Source organism: Balaenoptera ricei, chromosome X (assembly GCF_028023285.1).
Source record: "Balaenoptera ricei isolate mBalRic1 chromosome X, mBalRic1.hap2, whole genome shotgun sequence".
Lineage (NCBI taxonomy): Eukaryota > Metazoa > Chordata > Mammalia > Artiodactyla > Balaenopteridae > Balaenoptera > Balaenoptera ricei.
Window position 1 is genome coordinate 99,810,515 of NC_082660.1, and position 17,373 is coordinate 99,827,887.

Here is a 17,373-nt window from a genome sequence, read left to right on the forward strand (position 1 = left end):
AGAAGAGGCATAGGGAATATTTATAGAACCCCGTATGATGGCTCAGTATTTTACATGCTTTCCTTATTTGATTCTACAATGACCCGGTAAGGTAGGCACTATTAGTCTCATTTTATAGGTGAAGGAAATCAGGAGTCATATAACGAGTTAGTAACTGACATGAGACTCTAACTCAGGTTTGCCTGACAGTGAAGCCAAAATCTTGACTACTGCTATTATAATGGTAAGATAAGGGAGCATGCCGTGTGTCTTTTTGGAAAAGGTTGTGCTCCCTTGCTTTGGAAATGGAAGCTAAGGTCTGAAATGCTGATCTATCAGAACATTCTCAGAGCTGCCTGGTGGTGGTGTAGAGTGATGAACTAAACACATTGTGTTAGGTCCCTATAAAAGGCTTTGTTCACACATGCTAACATCATTCCATCATTAAACAAATACTTGGGCACTTGATCTTTGTTAGGCACTATGCTAAGTGCTGGGGATAAAATGCTGAGCAGAAACACACACAGTCCTTGTTCTCATTCAACGTACAGACTTCTTGCTTAAACAATTCTCAATTAACTAAAAGTAATGTCTCCTTCCCCTTTGCTGGAATATAATCTTTGATAGCCACAGCTTATCTTGTACCATAGTTACTTGAGCACATACTGTGTTACTTGTCTTATTTTACATCTCTCATTTCTCCATTAAGGTAAAAGGTCCTCGAATGTAGAAAACATTTATTCTTCACTCTCCATCTATCACACGGCCCAGCACACTGTGGCCAATAAATGTAAGCAACTGACAAATGACTAGTAAATGAATTTCCAAATCATGTGGTTTGTCTTCCAATCCCATCCTCTTCTATCTCCTGCTTCCCATCCTCCTTCCCATCATACAAGGTCAAAATAAACTGAGACACCTCTTGTTGCAAACACATTAATTTCCCCACACACTCCCCAGTAGATACTGCCTTGATGATCAAAATTGAAAGAATAAAGAAAAGACAGATAAGCAAGAAACAGGAAGAAGATATTTCCAACAAATAAATTATTAATATAAATACAGTGTTAGCATCTGGAATATTTTCCAATCATTCAAATCAATAAGTAAAGGACCAACCAATCCAATAGAAAAATGATCTAAGCACATGAAGAGCAATTTAGAGAAGAAATGAGAGCAGGCAATAAACAGGAAAATATGTTCAACCTCATTAGTAATCAGAGATTCAAATGAAAACTACACTGAGATAAATGCCTCAAATGTCACTTATTGCTTCAAAGACCCTCTGTGATTCTTTCCAGCTTCCCACAAGATAAATTCAAATTTACTTTTCAAATCTTTATTTCCAACTTCTTCAGGACGATGAACTGGGAGTCAGAAAATCTGGGTCTGAATCCTAACTAGCTCTAGTTGTGTGGCATCGAGCAAGTCATTTAACTCTGTCAATCTCAATTTTCAGCATCTATGAAATATGGATTATACGTTTGTCAAGCAAATGTTGGAGAATTAGATAAAGCTCTTTGTAAATTATAAAGTGCTACAAAATGTAGAGTGTTATTTTATAACAATTGATTATTTTCTAATTAGAAAGGTAATGCCTGCTCAGTGTAGAAAATTGGAAAACACAGAAAAAGAAAAAATAAAAACGTAAAAGTATATAGAAGAAAAAGAAACATTCCATACACACAATTCCAGCACAAGAAGAAACCACTTTTAATATGTTGGTAATTCATAAATAGCCTGTGGACTGAAGGAAAAAATCAAAAGAGAAAGTAGAAAGTATCTGTACTAAAAGAAAATAAAAACACAACATATCAAAATTAGTGGGATTCAACTAAAGAAGTACTTAGAGGGAAATTTATATCACTAAGTACCTATTAGAAAAGGGGAACAATCTCAAATCAATGCCTTAAGAAACTAGAAAAACGCAGAACAAAATAAACCAAAAGAAAATAGAAGGAATGAATAATAAAAAACAGAAGTCAATGAAATTGAAAACAAAATCAATAGAAAAAAATGAATGAAACCAAAACCTGGTTCTCTAAGACAATCAATAAATTGATAAACTTATAGCAAGACTAACAAAGATAAAAAGAGAGAAGATGCAAATTACTAATATAGGGACAAAAGAGAGGTCTTTATTATAGATGCTACAGATATTAAAAGGATAAAAGGGAGATATTATGAATAATTTTACACCAGTTAACATCTTAGATGAAATGGATGAATTATTTGAAAGACACAATTACCAAAGCTTACTCAAGGAAAGATAGATAATCTGAATAGTCCTACATCTTCTAAAGAAAGGCAAAGGAAGCAGCATAGCCAAAACAATTTTGAAAAAGAAAGATGTTGGAAGACACACACTATGTGATTTCAAGGCAATATAAAACTATAGTTTTCAAGATAGTGTGGTGTTGGAAAAAGGTTAGACAAATATGCCAGTGGAATAGGATGGAGAGTCAAAAAACAGACAAGGACCCACACTTATGGGTCTATTGATTTTCAACAGAGGCTTACCAAAAAACTGAGTAGAAAGTACGCAAAGTTCCCATATATCCCCTCTTCACCTCACCCCCACTTTTTCCTGGCATTAACGTCTTGCATTAGTGTGGTACATTTGTTACAATTAATGAACTGATACTGATATATTAATATTAAAGTACATAGTTTACATGAGAACTCACTCTTTGCATAGTTCTATGTGTTATGACAAATGTATAATGACATATATCCACCATTATAGTATCATACAGAATAGTTTCACTGCCCTAAATATCCCCTACTCTGCCTATTCATCTTTCCCCCACTCCACTCCCACAACTCCTGAAAACCGCTGACTTTTTACTGTCTCTATAGTTTTGTCTTTTCCAAGATGCCATATAGTTGGAATCATAGGGTATGCAGTCTTTTTAGACTGGCTTCTTTCACTTAGCAATATGCATTTAAGATTCCTCTAAGTCTTTTCATGGCTTGACAGCTCATTTATCACTGAATAATATTCCATTGCATGGATGTACAGCTTGTTTCTCAATTCACCTGTTGAAGGACATCTCGGTTGCTTCCAATTTTTGGAAATTGTGAATAAAGCTGCTAAAAACACTTGTGTGCAGGTTTCTGTGTGGCATAAGTTTTCAACTCATTTGCATAATACCTGGGAGTGTAGTGGCTGGATTTTAGAGTAAGGCTACATCTAGCTTTTTAAGAAACTGCCAAACTGTCTTCCAAAGTGACTGTACCATCTTGCATTCCCATGATCAATGAATGTGGAGACAGCAGGAACTGTCTCCACATTCTAATAGGTGTGCAGTGGTATCTCATTTGTTGTTTTAATTTGCAATTCCCTAATGACATTTGAAATTGAGCATCTTTTCATATACTTGTTTGCCATGTATATATCTTCTTTGGTGAGGTATCTGTTTAGCTCTTTTGCCCATTTATTAATTGCATTGTTCATTTTCTTATTGTTGAGTTTTAAGAGTTACTTGTATATTTTCAGTACAAGTCCTCTATCAGATCTGCATTTTGCAAATATTTTCCCTCAGTCTGTGGCTTGTCTTTTCACTCTCTTAACAGTGTCTTTGGCACAGCAGAATTTTTCACTTGTAATAAAGTCCGGTTTAACAATTTTTTCTTTCATGGAGCATACTTTTGTTGTATCTGAAAACTCATTAACAAACCCAAGGTCACCTAGATTTTCTCCTATGTTTCTTTCTGGAAGTTTTATAGTTTTGTATTTTAGGTCTTTGATCCACTTTGTAAGTTATTTTTTATGGTCATTTTTTGCATGCAGATGTCTAGTTGTTTCAGTACCATTTGTTGAAAAGAGTATCCTTTTTCCAATGAATTGTCCTTGCTCCTTTTGTTGAAGATCAGTTGACTATATTTGTGTGGGTCTATTTCTGGGCTATGCTCCACTGATCCATTTGTCTATTCTTTCAATGACATCACATTGTCTTAATTACTATAGCTTCATAGCAAGTCTTGAAGTTGGGTAGTTTCAGTTCTCTAACTTTGTTGATGTTCTTCAATATTGTGTTGGCAATTTGGGGTCTTTTGCCTTTCCATATAAGCTTCAGAGTTACTTTGTTGATTTCCACAAAGCAAATTGCTGGGATTTTGAATGGTATTGTATTGAATCTATAGATCAAGTCATGAAGTACTGGTATCTTAACAATACTGAGTCTTTCTATCCATGAACATGGAATCTCTTTCCAGTTATTTGATTTCTTTCCTGAGAGTTTTGTAGTTTTCCTCATATAGATCTTATACACATTTTGCTAAATTTATACCTAAGTATTTCATTTTTTGGTGCTAATGTAAATGGTATTGTTTTTAATTACAAATTCCAATTGTTCATTGATGGTATATAGGAAAACAATTGACTTTCATATATTAACCTCATATCCTTAAACCTTCCTATAATTGCTTGTTAATTTTAGGAGGGTGTTTTGGTTGATTCTTTGGAATTTTTAAAATAATCATGTCATCTGCTAGCAAAGGTAGTTTTATTTCTTCCTTCCAAATATGTATACACTTTATTTCCATTTCCCACCTTATTGCATTAGTTAGGACTTCCAGTACAACACTGAATAGGAATGGTGAGAGAGGACACCATTGCCTTGTTCTTGATCTTAGGGGCAAAACATACAGCTTCTCTCCATTAAGTGTGGTATTAGCTGTAGATTTTTTTATAGATGGTCTTTATGAAGTTGAAGAAGTCCCCCTCTATTTCTCGTTTGCTGTATAGTGTTGGCTTTTGTCAAATGGCTTTTCCGCATCTATTGATACCACCCTGTAGTTTTTCTTTTTTAGCCTATTGATGTGATGGATTACATTAATTGATTTTTGAATGATGAAACAGCCTTGCATACCTGGAATAAATCCCACTTGACTGGATTTGTCCTACATTGTTTGATTCAATTTGCTAAAATTTTGTTGAGGATTTGGGCACAGGAGATATTACTCTGCAGTTTTCCTTTCTTATCATGTCTTTGTCTGGTTTTGGTATTAGGGTAATACTGGTCTCACAGAATGAGTTAGAGAATGTTCTCTCTGCTTCTATCTACTGAAACCGATTGTAGAGTAGTACTGGTATTATTTCTTCCTTAAATGTTTGGTAAAACTCACCAGTACGTCATCTGGGCATGGTGCTTTCTGTTTTGGAAGATTGTTAATTTCTTTAACAGATATAAGCCTATTCAGATTGTCTATTTCTTCTTGTGTGAGTTTTGGTTGGTTGTATCTTCCCAGGTATTGGTAAGTTTCTTCTTAAGTTATCACAATGATGACATGGAGTTGTTCATAATATTTTTTATTATGCTTTTGGTAGTAGTGATGGCCTTTCTTTCATTTCTGATATTAGTAATTTGTGCTTTCTCTCTCTTTTCTTAGTTAACCTGACTAGAGGTTTCTCTATTTTATTGATCTTTTCAAAGAACCAGTTTTTGGTTTCATTGATTTTTCTCTATTGTTTTCCTGGTTCACTTTCATTGATTTCTGCTTTAATTTTTTAAAATTTCTTTTCTTCTGCTTACTTTGGGTTTGATTTGCTCTTCTTTTTCTAGTTTTCTAAGGTAGAAGCTTAGATTATTGACATTAGGTCTTTTTTTCCCCCTAATACATTAATTCTATGCTATAAATTTCCCTCTAAGCACTGCTTTCACTATATCCCATGAATTTTTATGGATTATATTTTTATTTTCATATAATACAAAATATTTTGAAACTTCACTTGAGACTTCTTTGACCTATGTGCTATTTGGAAGTATATTGTTTAATCTCTAAATATTTTGAGATTTTACAGGTATCTTCCTGTTATTGATTTTTAGTTTAATTCCAGTGTGTTCTGAGAGCGTACTTTGTATAATTTATATTCTTATAAATTTGTTAAGGTGTGTTTTATGACCCATGAATGTGGTCTATTTCGGTGAATGTTTCATGTGAGCTTGAGAAGAATGTGTATTCTACTGTTGTTGGATGAAATACTCTGTAGATGACAATTAGATCCAGTTGATTGATGGTGTGGTTCAGTTTAACTATACCATTACTGATTTTCTGCCTGCTGGATCCTGTTAATTACTAATAGAGGGGTGTAAAAGTCTCTAATTATAATAGTGGATTTGTCTGTATCTTCTTGCAGTTCTGTCAGTTTTTGCATCACATATTTTAATGCTCTGTTAGGTATACACATAATTTTCCTTGCTCTGAAGTCTACTTTGTCTGAAAGTAATATAGTTACTCCCACTTTCTTTTGATTAGTATGTGTTAGCATGCTATATCTTTTTCCATCCCTTTACTTTTAATCTATATATATCTTTACAATTAAAGTGTGTTTCTTGTAGACAACATATAGTTGGGTCTTGTTTCTTTATAATCCACTTTGATAGTCTGTCTTTTAATTGGTGTATATAGACCATTCACATTTAAAGTGATTATTGATACAACTGGATTAAAACTGACCATATTTGTAATTATTTTCTATTCATTTCCCTTGATTTTTTTTTCTTTGTGTGTGTGTGTGTGTATTCCACTCTTTTTCTGCTTTCTCCGGCTTTATTTGAGCATTTTCTATTATTCTATTTTCTCTCTTCTCTTAGCATATCAATAATACTTATTTTTTAAATTTAGTAGTAGCCCTAGAGTTTACAGTACACATTTACACTAATCTAAATCCACTTTCAAATAACACTATACTGCTTCACAGTTACTGCAGGTACTTTATAGTAGAGTATTCCCAATTCCTCTCTCCTATCCTTTATAAAATCGTTGTCATTCATTTCACTTTTCCATCAACTATAATCACTCAGTACACTGCTGCTATTATTATTTTGAACAAACTTTATTCTGTTAGATCCATTAAGAATAAGAAAAATAAAAGACTTTTTCTTACCTTCATTTACTCCTTCTCTAACACTCTTCCTTTCTTTATATAGATCTGAGTTTCTAACGTATATTATTTTCCTTTTTCCTGAAGAATTTCTTTTAACATTTCTTGCAAGGCAAGTTGATTGGTGAAAATTTCCTTCAATTTCTGTTTGTCTGAGAAAATCTGTATTTCTCATTCACTTTTGAAGGACAGTTTTGCTGGGTACAGAATTCTAGGTTGGTGGGTTTTTTCTTTCAACAATTTTTTTAATTAATTTATTAATTTATTTATTTATTTGTTTGTTTGTTTATGGCTGCATTGGGTCTATAGTTTTCTACAGTTTTAGAAGTTTTAGCCACAGCAATCAGGGAAGAAAAAGAAATAAAAGGAATCCAAATCGGAAAAGAAGAAGTAAAGCTGTCACTGTTTGCAGATGACATGATACTATACGTAGAGAATCCTAAAGATGCTACCAGAAAACTACTAGAGCTAATCAATGAATTGGGTAAAGTAGCAGGATACAAAATTAATGCACAGAAATCTCTTGCATTCCTATACACTAATGATGAAATATCTGAAAGAGAAATTAAGGAAACACTCCCACTTACCACTGCAACAAAAAGAATAAAATACCTAGGAATAAGCCTACCTAAGGAGACAAAAGACCTGTATGCAAAAAACTATAAGACACTGATGAAAGAAATTAAAGATGATACAAACAGATGGAGAGTTATACCATGTTCTTGGATTGGAAGAATCAATATTGTGAAAATGACTATACTATCCAAAGCAACCTACAGATTCAATGCAATCCCTATCAAACTACCACTGGCATTTTTCACAGAACTAGAACAAAAAATTTCACAATTTGTATGGAAACACAAAAGACCCCGAGTAGCCAAAGCAATCTTGAGAAAGAAAAACGGAGCTGGAGGAATCAGCCTCCCAGACTTCAGACTATACTACAAAGCTACAGTCATCAAGACAGTATGGTACTGGCAGAAAAACAGAAATATAGACCAATGGAACAGGATAGAAAGCCCAGAGATAAACCCACGCACATATGGTCCCCTTATTTTTGATAAAGGAGGCAAGAATATACAATGGAGAAAAGACAGCCTCTTCAATAAGTGGTGCTGGGAAAACTGGACAGCTACATGTAAAAGAATGAAATTAGAACACTCCCTAACACCATACACAAAAATAAACTCAAAATGGATTAAAGATCTAAATGTAAGGCCAGACACTATAAAACTCTTAGAGGGAAACAAAGGCAGAACACTCTACGACATAAATTCTCTGGCATCTTTCAAGATGTTCTCTCTTTGTCCTTGATTTTCTGTAGTTTAAATATGATATGCCTAGGTGTAGGTTTTCTCATACTTATCTTGCTTTGTGTTCTCTGAGCTCCCTGGATCTGTGCTTTGCTGTTTGTCATTGCTTTTGGAAAATTCTCAGCCATTATTACTTCAAATATTTCTTTTGTTCCTTTCTCCTCTCTTTCTGGTATTCCTGTTATATACACATTACACCTTTTGTAAATTTCCCACAGTTCTTGAATATTCTGTTGAATTAAAAAAAATTTTTTTTCAGCTTGGGAAGTTTCTCTTGGCATGTCTTTAGCTCACTGATTCGTTCTTCAATCATGTCCAGTGTACTGATGAGCTCATCAAAAGAATTCTTCATTTCTGTTACAGTGTTCTTGATTTCTCACATTTCCTTTTGATTGTTCCTTAGAGTTTTCATCTCTCTCTTTACATTGCCCATATACTCTTACATTTTGCCTACTTCTTTCATTAGAGTTCTTAGTACCTTAATCTTATTTATTTTAAATTCCAAGTCTGATAATTTCAAAATATCTGCCATATCTGAGCCTGGTTCTGATGCTTGATTTTTCTCTTCAGATTGATTTTTTTGTCTTTTAGCATGCCTCATAATTTTTTGGTGAAAGTTGGACACGATGTACTGGGGAAAAGTAACTGAGGTAAGTAGAGCATTAGTGTGAGATTCTATGTTAATCTAGCTAGGAGTTAGGCTAATTTTACTGGTTTTTTGTAGCCATGGTGTCAGAGGCTAAAATTTACCTAGTGTCTTTGTTTATCCCCTCCCCCACCACTGTTTTTGGGTTTCCCTAGTTCTCCTTCTTAAATAGTGTCTAAGGCTTGCAGTCCTTTCAATCTCCTGTTATTATACAGGACTCCAATTGATGTGGTAGTAAATTGTGGGGGAAGAAGTGTTCTATAATCGTATAATTAGCTCTCAGTCTTTTAGTGATCCATGTCCCTGAGCTGTGACCTTCAAAAGTGCTAATTAACTTTGCTCCTCCCCATCAGTGTAGGTGAGACAGGACGGTTAGTGGAGTTGGGTATATATTCCTTCTTCCAGGTTGGTTAGGCTTTGATAAAACCCAAATCAGGGACTTCGCTGGTGGCGCAGTGATTAAGAATCCGCCTGCCAATGCAGGGGACACGGGTTCAAGCCCTGGGCTGGGAAGATCCCACATGCCATGGAGCAACTAAGCCTGTGCACTACAACTACTGAGCCTGTGCTCTAGAGCCCGCGAGACACAACTACTGAACCCACATGCCACAATTACTGAGCCCACATGCCACAACTACTGAAGCCCGTGTGCCTAGAGCCTGTGCTCTGCAACAAGAGAAGCCACTGCAAGGAGAAGCCCATGACCCGGAATGAAGAGTAGCCCCCGCTTGCCACAACTAGAGGAAGCCCCCGTGCAGCAACAAAGATCCAACGCAGTCAAAAAATAAATAAATAAATAAATAAATTTATTAAAAACAAAACAAAACAAATCAGTTAGGCTCTGGTAAAATCATTTCCCTTGAGGCCAGGCCTTAGTTATGGAGAACAAAGAGCTCTGGGCTTATTTCAAAATGGTTAACTTTTCCCTCCTCTACCTGAAACAGTTAGGAATTTTTCACCAAACCTGAGAACCTGGTGGGGATCCTGGAGGTAGAACTCATGAAGAAAGAGTTTTTCTCTCCCAGGCTAGAACATGCTCCTTTGCCAGCAATTAGTCAATTACCTGCTAAGTGCTCCTACCAGGATCCAGCAGTGGTAACTGTATTAGCCTGTCTTTCCAGTTTTCAGAGTAAAAAACACAAGGCAGTTTGCCCTGTGACCTCAATTTTCTGATTCATTTAAGAGGAGTTGTTGATTTTCACTTCCTTAAGCTTTTTGCCTATGGGAGTGACAACTTCGAAGCTCTTTACATGTCAGACCAAAAACTGGAAGTTCTTTCTAGTCTCTAGTCTCTTTTCTGTGCATAAAGGTGTATAAAGTTTTTTATTATAAAATTAACAGCATATACAATATACTGGGTTGGCCAAAAAGTTCGTTCCATTTTCCCATTATGGGAAAACCCGAACGAACTATTTGGCCAACCCAATACATTTTGTAAACTACATTCTAAAATTAACACATTGTGTACGTTTTTGTGCCATTAAATATTTCCCCCATACCACATGCCTAGTAACATGATTCTCCACTAACACAGTTGAACCATAATTTCTTAACCCATCCCCTATTTGGGGGTATCAAATTGTTTCCTTCTCTTTCTTTTTAAAAAAATTCCATGAAAAATATTCTCGTATATAAGGACTTCCCTGGCAGTCCAGTGGTTAAGGCTCTGCACTTCCACTGCAGGGGGCCCGGGTTCGATCCCTGGTCAGGGAACTAAGATCCCACATGCCATGCGGTGTGGCCGAAATATAAATAAATTAAAAATATATATATTCTTGTATATAAACCAGTGTATGCAATACTGGTTATTTTCTTAATATAAATCCTTAGAAGTAGATTTATTGGGTCAAAGGTTGTCAGTGCTTTTAAACTCCTGATCTACATTGTCAAGCTGCCTTCCAGAGAAGCTACACTAATTTACTTTCCAATTGCAGTGTGTGAAAATGTCCAACACAGGATATTTTAATTGCTTAAAACTTTGCAAATTTGGTGAGAGAAGTGGAAACAATATTTCTTTTTTTCTTTATCAGGAAGGTTGAATACATATTCATTTCTAGTAACTATTTTTATTTCCCCTTTTATGATATTACCATTATTATTATTAATATTGTTCTATTAAGCTATATTCCTGGACTAAACGCAAGTGCTCAAAACCATTTATTAATTAAAAGAACTCAGAAAAATCAAAATTACTTTGTAGACATAACTTGTATATTTTTCAGCCAAGTCTTAGGAATACAATTTTCTTGGTACACACACAAATTAGACTTCTGCTCCATGGTGTTCTAGAATGGAGTAGGAAAGATTTTTAACAATCCCTGCATCTTTAACTGAGGAGAGACAATCACGAATTTCCCAAAACAAACATCTAAATGAGGCACCTTTTGCAAACTTCCACATGTTGGTGAGAGGAGAATGACTGTTTCTCTATAATAAATTTATAATCTAAATGACAAACACCTAAGTTATTTGTATTTCATATATACAACTTATCTAGACATTTCAAAAAGAATCTGAGTATATGCTTAGAAGCAAATCCATGAAGGAGCCTACTTAAGTGGCATTATTAGGCTAGCATAAATTGTCTTACTAGTATGGTTCTTCAGCCACTTACCTTGGATGGAGGTAAGCTAGAAATTACTTTGTCGATTTAAATCCGTATCGCAAATTAAGATGGAAGCTTGTGTATTATGTATTTGATTCTGGATTATTCTGTCAGAAATAATTAGCTCACTCAGAAGTTGACATCAGATCTACCTACTAAAAATATGGAATTGGATGAGCTTTCATTATCAGCGATGTGATCTACATGGCTGTGGGATTTATTCCTTTCTTGACGAAAAAGAAATGGGATAATAAAAGATAAGGACCCCTGAAAGATTAAGCAAGCACTAAAATAAGACATGCTATCAAAAAGTGGGTTTCAAGTGCATTTACATATTTTTAATACTCACATCCAAATTGTTAAAGATTCTAACTTGCAGGAAAGTCTGTTTCCAAAGGAACAGTATACAGCGGTGCCACAAGGAGGGTATTCTTTACATATACCTTTTAAGCAAGTTGCTATCATTTCTCTGAAATATCTTTAAGACAGGTTATTTCATGGACACTATTAAATGGATCCTTTCAGTATACCTGAGCTCACCACTATTCATGAAAACCACAGATAATTCAAATAACTTGCTTTAGCCAATAGATTCTGTTTGCCCCAAATTCAGCCTCTAAAGAGTATTGCTAGACAATGTGTGAAACTGAGTGATCTAAATTTTCCTGCTCAAATTTGGCTCAAAGGCTAAGGAAGTAGATGATAAATGTAAAAAGGAGCCAAGGAACCAGGTCCTGAAAAACATAGAGCCAGATGAGAATGATGATAATAGTAATAACAAAAACAACAACAAAATTTGTTGAACACTTCCTATGAGCCAGGCTCTGTTCTAAGGGTTTCACATCCATAAATTCACTAAATTCTCACCACAACCCTACAACGTAGATCGCATTATTAGCACCATTTTACAGATGCGGAATCTGAGGCACAGGGAGGTTTGGTAACTTGCCTAAGTTGACATGACTAGTCAATGTATGGAGCTGGAATTCAAACCTCAATAGTCTGGCCTCAGAGCCAAGGATTGGAACCACTATAGCATTTTGCCTGTCTTGCTACATGGTTGTAAGGTGCATGTCACCCACTTTCAGAACTTGAAAAATAATGGGCTTCCACACATTCTTGCCTAACTTTTTCTCAAAATACCCTTCCACCCTACCTTTGAGACACAGCTTTGCTCACCTTTTAAAGAATCAGGTGTTGTCTGTAGTGAAGTCAAGTTATGCTCAAATAGATTATATGAGATGGTACAGCTGGCAGACTTCATTTTGCATTTTTTTGGTATCCATCTCAATGATAAATCATAAAGTATGAAATAGTGCCCATGCTTTCAAAGGCTATGAAATCTAGTTGGGAAGACAAGAGTACCCCAGCTAAAGGTTCTTTTTCATTCTCTTTATACCTATCAGCACTTTCCTCATAATACTCACATGGCATTTATCTCATATTACGATACTAGTGTCTTACAAGCTATGCGTCTTGAGGATGAAAATATCTTACTCAAACACTAACTTTGGAGAGAAACCCGACCATAAATGCAAATATAATGGTCTTCATCAAGTACCTTGGTCCTATTACCTCAGAAACATGGGATTTTGACAATTATGCCCCAGACAGAAATCCACTTATTCCTGGAAGGAGCAAATTCAGGAACTGAAGGCAGAGACAAGGAGCTAAACAGTAACGTCACTGGTGCTATTAAACAATGCTTCTGTAATTACTGACACTGATTTTTTTTCAATTACATAGCAATTACATTCATTACATATAATCTTTAAGACATTTTTTTACCATGGCTGTCCAAGATTGAGCAGTTAGCACAATTATAGCTGATCTCTCCATGAGTACACCGAACAATGATCAATTTTCAGAAACTACGATAAAGTCCATTTCAGCACATGCTTATAAGTCTGAACTTTTAAAAACTTTCTGCCGTCACCCAGGAGTGAATTTCATGAGTTACACAGCATCACTGACCACACCTAAAGTTCCAGTATATCATCTTGTACAAGAAGCACAAGTGAGCTGATTTTATTGAAACAATGATGCCTCGCCAACTTCTAGGAGATATAGGCAAGAAAAGTAAGCTTATCACTTGCCAGTACCTGAGAGATACCAGCTGGAGGATTCATGACTTACCACTAACTCATGGTATCTGTTGAGTAGAACTTGATCCCAAAGGAATTCCAACTAACATTTGAGATGGACCTTCAACCTGCATCATCATAGCTATTTTTCAAATGGTTCAGCTGGCCCTAATTAAAAGTGGCAATCCCTGCTACTTTAGGGGCCCCTGTTAACAGAAACAATGATGACAAAAAGTAAACAACAGAGATGTGCCACTATGCCATCAATGTTTTGCCTAACCATTACTGTCTAGCACCCAGGACTAGGTCAAAAGGTCAATAACTTCATCACCAGTCTAAAGGCAAGAAAATATTCCCATGAGCTGTTTTCGATAAGAGCTATTACCGTAGACACATCATCATGTAAGTATTACAATAATATTTATTTTATTATAACACATACAGTCAGTAGAAAGGGAGAGATGAATTTTTGCTGTTCATTATATGAGAGGACAAATCAAGTAAACAAATTCCTTAAGAATTTATTTTTTTTAAAAAAAGACTACTATAATAGTGAAGGAAAAATTAAAAGCCCAAGTACTTTCCTTCTGTCATTCATCAAACTTGAAGCAGAGTGGAGGAAGGGCAGGATGTAGTAGTTACTACAGAAAAAAAGGGTCCTATTTCTCTGGAAATTGGGTTTCTAGAATTGAAGTCTCAGTCAGATTTCCTCAGGGCTTTAAGACTTCACGTCCAGGCTGTGGAAGCCAATGAAAAAGGAAAGCCAGGAAAAAGCCAAGTTCTTCACTTTGAGTATACAGCTTATTCCTCTTTATCTGGGGGTTAATTATCTTATTCCTATTTGTTGGATCATTCGTCCAAAATCAATTCAACTTAACATATATTGAGTGGCCTATGCACAGCATGGCCTTCCCACTTCCAGCCTTTTCTACTAGCTTTTCTATTAGCAGGTGGGCAGACTCAATGAGAAGAAAAGGGTCCATATTTCAAAGAGGTTTGACAGTTGAACAAGGCGACATTATTGGCTAAGTTGAGAAATGGAGATTTTCCATGAAATTTCAATTCATTGTGCCCTTCTATCTCCCACTAACATGGATAACTGGGACTTGATGGTATTCTCATTAGTCTTTACTATGAGGCCATGGGAGATCCTTTTACAGAAAGGCTGTTCAGCTGGTGAAACCTAATCTGAATAATTTTTCTGGCTAAAATCATCTCTTACTTGTCATCTGGCATAGGACTTTGGGCAAAAATCAAAGCTCTTCTTCGAAAAAAAACAAATTGTTTTTTCTATCAGCACCTCAGCTGCACAAGTCTCTGCTAAAAGGGGTTTACTTTCTGCTTGGTCAAGAATTCAAGTTGTGCTCTTGAACTTTTCACAACAGAATCGACTTTGCATGTTCTGCAACTGGCATCTAAAATATTCAGCTTTCGCTTTAGACAACATGAGTTATATCTCCACTACAGGTGCATTTTAGAGAATCAGTCGTTAATTGGCATAATAAACCAAATTCACTACAAGACAGTGCTTCATTTTTGTAAAATAATATGTATGTACAGCTGAGCATAGAAAAAAAGACTAGAAGTCTATATGCCAATTAACCATGATTAACGTAAATGTTGAGATTACCAATGACTTTTGTTTTCCTAATATTTTTATGTACTTCTGAATGTTAAAAAATGAGCATATGGGCCTTCCCTGGTGGCGCAATGGTTAAGAATCCGCCTGCCAATGCAGGGAACACGGGTTCGAGCCCTGGTCTGGGAAGATCGTACATGCCGCAGAGCAGCTAAGGCCGTGCGCCACAACTACTGAGCCTGAGCTCTAGAGTCCGCGAGGCAAAACTACTGAAGGCCACGCACCACAACTACTGAAGCCTGCATGCCTAGAGCCTATGCTCCACCAACAAGAGAAGCCACCGCAATGAGAAGCCCGCACCCCCCAAGGAAGAGTAGCCCCTGCTCGCCACAACCAGAGAAAGCCCACGTGCAGCAACAAAGACCCAACAGCCAAAAATAAATAAATAAAGAGTTGCCTCAGGTATTTTTTTTTTAAATGAGCATCTGTTTTTAAATAGAAAAAATCACGTTAATATAAACTTTGCTTAGGGCATCTGATAATTGACAATGCAGTCTACTAGACATATTAAACAACCATTTGTATAACATTTACATGTTCTAGCCTTCAATTAACTTATATCATCCAAAGTTAAAATATCTGGACCACTTTTCCTTAGCACTTACAGAAAGACTTTTACTGAGTTAAAATTTAATACTTGCCCTCTTTCTTTACAGAGGGTTAATAAAGAAATGCCGAACACACTTCTTCTCTCTTCTATGAAATTAAGGTTACAGTTGGTGTCTTTGTACCACCCAGAATGTGCTTCATGCAAACATCCCATCATTAATACTGTTTGAGTAAGTGGGAGGTGGGAAATAAATCTCTATAGATGAAACTGTAATTTTCTCTTGCCCACCAATGGAAAGTTTCTCTTTTTATCTCTTCAGGAATCATAAGCCAATTTAGAATGTGAATAATGTACCAAAGCAGGTGTTCAGAACATCTACCCTTTCTACTTTCCTCAGATTGCCTCCATTTTTTTTTTCATCTTTTAAAAAGTCATCTTGCAACTATTCTTTCATATATAACCTGTATCTAATCTTTTTAGAAGTAGGCAGGCTATAAATCTTAAATGAATAAAATACTCTTTGCAACAATCTTGTGTCAATGATAAAAGTCCGGGTGTGCTCCAAGTATCTAAAACCAGAGCCTTGGTTTCCCTTGTCCCACCTCCCCAACCCCTATTCTGGCATCCTTTAGTGTGCTGTCCAGAAAGCAAGAATTCCTCTCAGTTAGAGAGTAGAGAATCTTTAGTTCAGAGAGAGCATGAATGACTCAACCAATACCACACAGCAAGCAACAGAACTGACCAGAAACCAGGTTCCCCTGACTTAAAGCACAGTCCACTCGCCATTAGACTATGAGGACATTCCAATCCTACTGAGAAGTCAGGGAAATCTAAGACGTGTGGACATAAAGGCACATATTTTTAACCTTCCTCACAAATTTCCTTTGGCTTAGCTTATTTAGGTTCCAGAATAACTTTAGCCCTAGTCTCTGTCTTTGAACTCCCCAATAGTATACTGCCTCTCTTAGGAATTCTGGTTACAGAGTTCTTTATTCATTTACTCGGTTCATCTCATGTGTTAAGTGGCTGCCATGTGCAAAGGACTGGGCTTCTGTTCAAGAGAATGCACTGGCTTCCTCAGAGAACTGCTAGACACAAACTGGTGTAGTGAACAGAACACTGAACTTGGAGACCTGGGTTTTCATTCTGGCGCTGCCTTGGACTTGCTGTCTGGCCTTGTACTAAGTCACTTGACCTCACTGGGTTTCAAGTTTCTCATCTGAAAATTAAGGGGATCATATCATTTGGCTTGCAAGAGAGTTACTTGAATCGCTACCACTTTTTAAAGACTGTGTGCCAGCCACTGTCGCAAAGCACTCCGTGTGAGCAGCTTCACCAGTTCTTCAAATGACCATGCTGACGGTCAATGCGCTATTTTTCCCCAACTGTACTGATAAGACCACTGAAGCTGGAAAGATTAAGCAACGTTCCCAAGGGAAGTAAGAAAGTCACGGAGCTGGGGTTTGGATCTACATGGACTCCAGAGCTTCCATACCCAACCCCACTGGTTCCCCCCCCCCCGCCCCCAGTATAAAAAATAATTATGAACATACTTTGAAAAGCATTAAGCTATCTAATTTTAAGGTATTCTTCATCTATTCTACTTCCATCTATTTAAACCCCTAAGATGTCAACGGGTCTACTCTTCTGCTAGCTTCTTTCTCTTGT

General features: G+C 36.2%; 1 protein-coding gene across 4 annotated transcripts in view; it reads right to left on the reverse strand.

Moving 5' to 3' along the window:
- The window catches only part of CHRDL1 (chordin like 1), a 115,553-nt gene that overhangs the window by 89,607 nt on the left and 8,573 nt on the right, over positions 1 to 17,373 (reverse strand). The gene's annotated exons all lie outside the window — the stretch shown is intronic.